General features: G+C 39.3%; 1 long non-coding RNA gene across 1 annotated transcript; it reads left to right on the top strand.

Moving 5' to 3' along the window:
* The first annotated feature begins 2,570 nt into the window (after positions 1 to 2,570).
* Positions 2,571 to 5,323, top strand: LOC143848064 (uncharacterized). The gene is made up of 3 exons (XR_013235298.1): positions 2,571 to 3,763; positions 3,846 to 4,013; positions 4,115 to 5,323. It is a non-coding gene; the product is annotated as an uncharacterized LOC143848064 (long non-coding RNA).
* The last annotated feature ends 528 nt before the right edge of the window (positions 5,324 to 5,851 follow it).

Raw genomic sequence — 5,851 nt, 5'->3', positions numbered from 1 at the left:
ATGGGTTAGGATGATCCTATGGGGGTGATTTTTTGTGGACACCCTATCTAGGTAAGAGCCTTTCAAATGAATGGTTTGGATCACCCCAAAAATTTGGGCCCCCACTGTTTTTAACCCGACCAAGTAGATAAGCTTATCTACTCAACCGAGTACGCTCACCTTTCCCATAATAAATATCTTATACACTTATGTGTAAATATAAATCTACATATAGGAAAAGTTGAGTGGCACCTGAGGGTATTTTAAACCGTATAAATAGATTTTTTAACCTTAAAATACCTTATAAATGTAAATTTCTTCATAGCTATTAAATATTTCATACATTTAAACATATATAACTAGTGCATATATCACTTGTGAGGAATGGCTTTAGTAGGGCGCGACCTTACTGGAATACAATGAGCTGCACCCACTACAGCATAGTGGGTCCCACAATTGGCTGATCTTGACCGTTCACTTTCACTTGATAGCTAGGCCTTGTTTTGATATGTTCAAACTTCAAAAAACTATACATAGTATGGTTCAGATTCAACGACAAAAAATGCAAGTTATTGGATTCCATAATTTCAAGATAATAGACGTTTGGATCAACCATATATAAGGTAGGAGCTAGTCTTAATGATGTAGTGGATGTGGCTCATTGTAATATTAGGAGGACCCTCCTAGTGAAGCATTCCTCTATATTTGTTCATATTCTTAGAACAGAAACGATATGTGTGTGTGTGTGAGAGAGAGAGAGAGTGAGAATATGTAGGTATTAAGAAAGCTAGGTAGTAGAGTAGAAGAAAGAATAGAAAAACAAAAAACAAAATAACTTCCCTATTGAAGCTTTCTAATCCTATTCTTATAACACAAACGTTATCACTTTCGAAGTTGAAGATCCAAAGACCCATTTCATTGAGAGAGAGAGAGAGAGAGAGAGAGAGAGAGAGTAAATATGTACCTAGAGGAGAAAGCTAAGTAGGAGAGTAGGAGAAGGAAGAGCAAAACAAAAAAGAAAAGAAGAAAGAGGCTTTGTTTAGTATGACAAGATAGTTGCAAAGCTGGGTAACACACGATATATCCATGCCAACCATCTCTACGTCACTCTGACTCAAACCCTCCCTAAATCCGTATACTAACTGATTTCATTTAGGCTTCTCCTTTGTGTTTGGCAACCCCCAAATAACTAACACCCAGAGAGAGAGAGAACCGACGTCAGAATTGTTATCTCCACCCCAATTTGTTTTTCTTTTCCGTAGTCCTAAATCTAGTCCAACCCAAGGTAGCATTACGCCAATTCAACCCGGGCCTCGGGTTAAGGAACCCAGCCTGCCTCTAAATCTCTCAACCCTACCCCGATTCATCTAACTCTTCTTTTTTTTCCAAATTGGGATGGGTTCGGTTTTACCTAGGCCGTGAAAAAAACATAAAAATATAATAAAAAACCACAGGGATAGTTTCACCTCGCCCGAAAATCAGCCTTTCACACTTTTGTCTAGGGCTGAGATTATTGTCATTTCTTTAATAGTAGATGTTAATGTCATTTATAAGCATGTTTAGGTAGTAGCAACCGAGGGGAAATAACTTAAAATACATAACACTAAGGGGCTGTTTGGATACGCGGATTTTAGAATCCAGGTTTTTAGTTCGAAAACAGTGTAAAAGAGGGTTTCTGATCAAGATGATGTATGATGTATGCTGTCCTGTCAATGTTTCTTGGATTTTAAGTGAGAATTTCAGGTGTTAAAAATGTCTCCTGCATCGTGAGATTTCTAAAACCTGAAAATATGGGAGGATCTGCTACTCTCTTGCTGACGGAAAGAAGGGGGAGAAGTAAAAAACGACAACCGGTACGCTGAATTGTCTCTTAGCTACAATTATGAAGAAATCCCCGATTCCAAAATCCGCGTATCCAAACGGCCCCTAAGATTTTGAAAATCAGGAAAAAAATTAGAGAACGATGTTCAATTCGGGTCAGGTTGGATTGCCGAATGCCTCAACCCTAACCCAACCCAAAATTAAATCAGATTCTCTCTTCCCAACCCAACCCGAGAAAATGCCAGCCCAACCCAAATCAAAATAGGGCTGAACCCGTCGGATTTGGTTTGAGCCCAATCCATGTTGCACCCTTACTAAAAATATCTCCATTTTCATGAAAAGTCAATTCATTTCTAGGAAAAGACAGAGAAGGTGGGGTGGAAATGTTGAAAAAAAGGGGGTGGAAATATCACTTCCCTCTCCTCAATTGACATCATTGACTTTCCCAGCTATGTAAAATATACAGATAAAATGTAGATATTAGATGACCATCTACACCTAATCTTCTTCTTCTTCTTCTTCTTCTTTTTTTTTTTTTAAATTTCTACACCTAATCTTCATTAAACTGAAAAAGATATCAACCCACGTGTCACATTCTTAATAGTCGAATAGAAAGTCAACCAATTTAAGAAAAACTTTAGAACAAAACACAGCACGCCTTATTATTATTATTTTCGAATGGTAAGCTGGGGTTAGGCAGGACCCCGACCACAATATATTAAGATTACAGCCTTGCGTAGGGCGTACCCTCCCTGTCACAAATAAGAAGGAGAAGAAGGGAACAGGGGGAAAGAAAGAAAAGGAGGGATCGGAAATCCCTTACAAGGACAGCTCCTCTTGGAAAGGAAATCAGCAACGCTGTTTCCCTCTCTCCAGATATGAGACAGATTCCAGGAATGGAGATGGGCGTGGAGGTGGCATTGATAACATCCATGGCCACCTTAGAGTTAGTTTCGATCCAAATGGAATTAACTCCCAGCTTCTTTGGGATCGCGAGAATTTCCAGCTCAAAGATTTCTTCACGCTCCACGTTGGAAGAGAACATAGATACCACCATTGCATTTTCATACCTGATAACTCCACCAATGCCTTCCCCATCTGGGTTAAGGGAAGCATCAGTGTTGATCTTGAGGATACCAGGACACGCCTTATTATTTCTATAAATACAAATTCTCTTCTAACGGCGTTAGTTTTAACGGAGTTTTCGCATACTGAAACTACTTCGTCTTCCACACTCTCATTCTCGCATTTATAAAAGGAGTTTCTGAAGAGAGTTTCGATACAGAAGAAAATAAAATAAAATCAAAATGTCTCGTGTCGGTTCCGAACACAGTTATCTATCGAGTTATTCATTGAAGATTTATCATCTTTCGATCGGAGAACTGAGGAACAGTCCCGGAACACCGGATTCAGATGCCGGTCCGTCACCGACACTCAGAGAGCTTTTAAAAGGAGTTGGAGACGCACGAAACGAGTCAGGAAACGGAGATGGAAATGAAACGCTGTCTCAACGTTCTCAGAATGGAGCTTGGGAGATTTTGTGAGGGGTTTCAATGCTCATAACGCAGAAATACGGAAGCTAGGGTTTTGGAGAAAGGGGCTGAATCTGGAAAAAAATGGCCAGTATACCACTTTCTCATGTGCCTAACTCAAATTAGCATTTTTCCCTTTTTACAGCTTATGTCCCTTCGGAGTTACTCTCAGTCTTCTGTTTTTCAATAGCCGCCTCCATCTCTCTCTCCCTCTCCTCTCCTTCTCACCCTTCTCTCTCTTCTTACAAATCATTCCAATCTCTTCTCAACCCTAACATTTCCAGATTCAGCCCCTTTTTCCAAAACCTTAGCTTTCGTATTTCTGCTTCAATGCGCATCGAAGCCCCTCAGAAAATCTCCCAAGCTCCATTCTTAGATTGCAAGGAGAGCGGATTCCTCCACTTTGTCAAATACCACGGCCTCGGATCTTGGTATTTGAATCAATCATATTTCCCCCCCCCCCCCTCAATTTCTGTATAATCTGTTGCTTATTTTTATTTTTATTTTTTTTAGGTTGATAATCGGGATTCTATAGAGCCTAGGGTTACACCAGAGCAGGCGGTGAAATTATGCGAACGGAATTTTAGCGTTGGAGCTGATGGAGTTATCTTTGCAATGCCTGGAGTTAATGCGACTGATTACTCTATGTGGATTTTCAACTCAGACGGAAGCGAGCCTGAGGTATGTGTTTCAGTGGTATTTTCAACTCAGATGGTATTTTCAACTCTATACCAGTAATACACTTACGATTTTGGTTTTGGTATGTGTTTCGGACCTTTCAGCTTCGGTGTGTATTTCGGTGGAGATGGAAACAGAAACATTTATGAAGTTCCGCGTTGATTTTGGTAGATATTTAAAATCATGCTTGTATGCCACTATATGAAGGACAAGGGAGCCAATATTAGCAAAAATCTAAAGACAGATCAAAGGTGTCAGGGTAAATGCAGCAACGATATCTTATCCCTGTAAGCTTCAACTTCCATGCCAAGAATAATGTGCGCCTTCATTCTTGTTCACAGGAAAAGGTGAGAAACAAAATATCCCAAAATGCCATCAACATTATTATCAATAAAAATTTCCACCAACAAAAGATTTCACATGGAAAAGGGAATATGAAACCGAAATTTCGGATTTTGGTGGGGTCCGTAATCGGTACCGAAACCGAAATTTAAAACCTTGATACAGAAATAGAACTAGAACACCGAGAGGCACTACACAGTTCAAGCATAAATGAAAAACTAAAAGACAGGTCAGCACCCATGAGGAAAAGGAAGAGACAAAGATAGAACAGTAAACATCAGGTTGTGGTTGCCCTCTTCCGGAAAACCTACCTCGTGTTTTTTCGTTCCAAAAGTAACACAATGAGGATTTCCCATGCTAACACAGGTCACATTCCATGTTATGTTGTCAACTACTAATTCTGCTTTGACAACACCTCCATCCTTATTTGCTGGTAGTTTGGTAGGTATATCTGATGCCCTGAGTAGTACAGGCTGACCCATGTCAACTCTGACCTGTAAATGAAATGATAAACAAACAGTATTAGATGAGATCCACTTAGTAGATCAAGAGATGGCATTGCAAATCAAGTTTGTTTACTGAAAATTGATGAGACTTGCAATGCCCAATCTTCAACGAATAACAAGAGGAAATTTTCAAAACCGAAATTTCCACAACACAGAAGTCACAATGGACACTGCAAATTCTTAAACTTCCACCGATGAGTTTTATTTATAAGACATGATTACAAATTTGAATATCAATTCACTTAAGAGAATTTCGAAATTCATAAAAGATTATTGATCGATACAACTCAACTCAACAAAGCCTTTGTCCCAAACTAGTTGGGGTCGGCTAAATGATCGATAAAAGAGACATATTCAGGTGACGTCTTCAATTTGCAAAAAATCTCTGCAACTTGAATCGAGATTATACAGTTGTAACACACTTCGAAAGTATGTGAAAGGTGCTCACACTAGAGGGTTTGTGCAAGTTACACACTTACACTATGTTGATCACCCGTCAAAATCAACTGGGTGGTTGGTTGTTTTTGTTGTGGGTGTGGAGGGCGAGGGATGGGATGGGGATCAAAAAACAATTTCACACTCAGAAGTTAGAAAATATGTCAGTTTTCAGCACCTTGATTGGGTGTATAGGAATCTATGGAGACAACTAGGAGTAAAGCTGAAAATTGCAAGTTCCAGATTTTTATTAGGGTTGCAATGGGTGTTGGACTTGAGCTTCTACCTCAAATTAAAATCAATGAAATCACGATACATGAGAACTTCAGGCTTGAATTTCAAATTGCTCGAGTCAAGTAGATTATGCTTATTATGGTTGACACATAATGATATATTTCACTTTATTGATTCCTTTAACTTTTGTTAGAAGATCTAATTAACTATTCTGATGCAGCCTAGGGTCATCCACAGCAGTGACAGACTCCAAAATTCTTTGAATGGAGTCTCCAAAATTTTCTGTGGGACATCGTAGAGAGATCATCATGCTCATCTGGGTGA

This window comes from Tasmannia lanceolata, unplaced genomic scaffold (genome assembly GCF_043159265.1).
Source record: "Tasmannia lanceolata isolate RefF3 unplaced genomic scaffold, GAP_Taslan_0.1 ptg000016l, whole genome shotgun sequence".
Taxonomy (NCBI): domain Eukaryota; kingdom Viridiplantae; phylum Streptophyta; class Magnoliopsida; order Canellales; family Winteraceae; genus Tasmannia; species Tasmannia lanceolata.
This window is presented reverse-complemented; position numbering and strand designations above follow the sequence as displayed.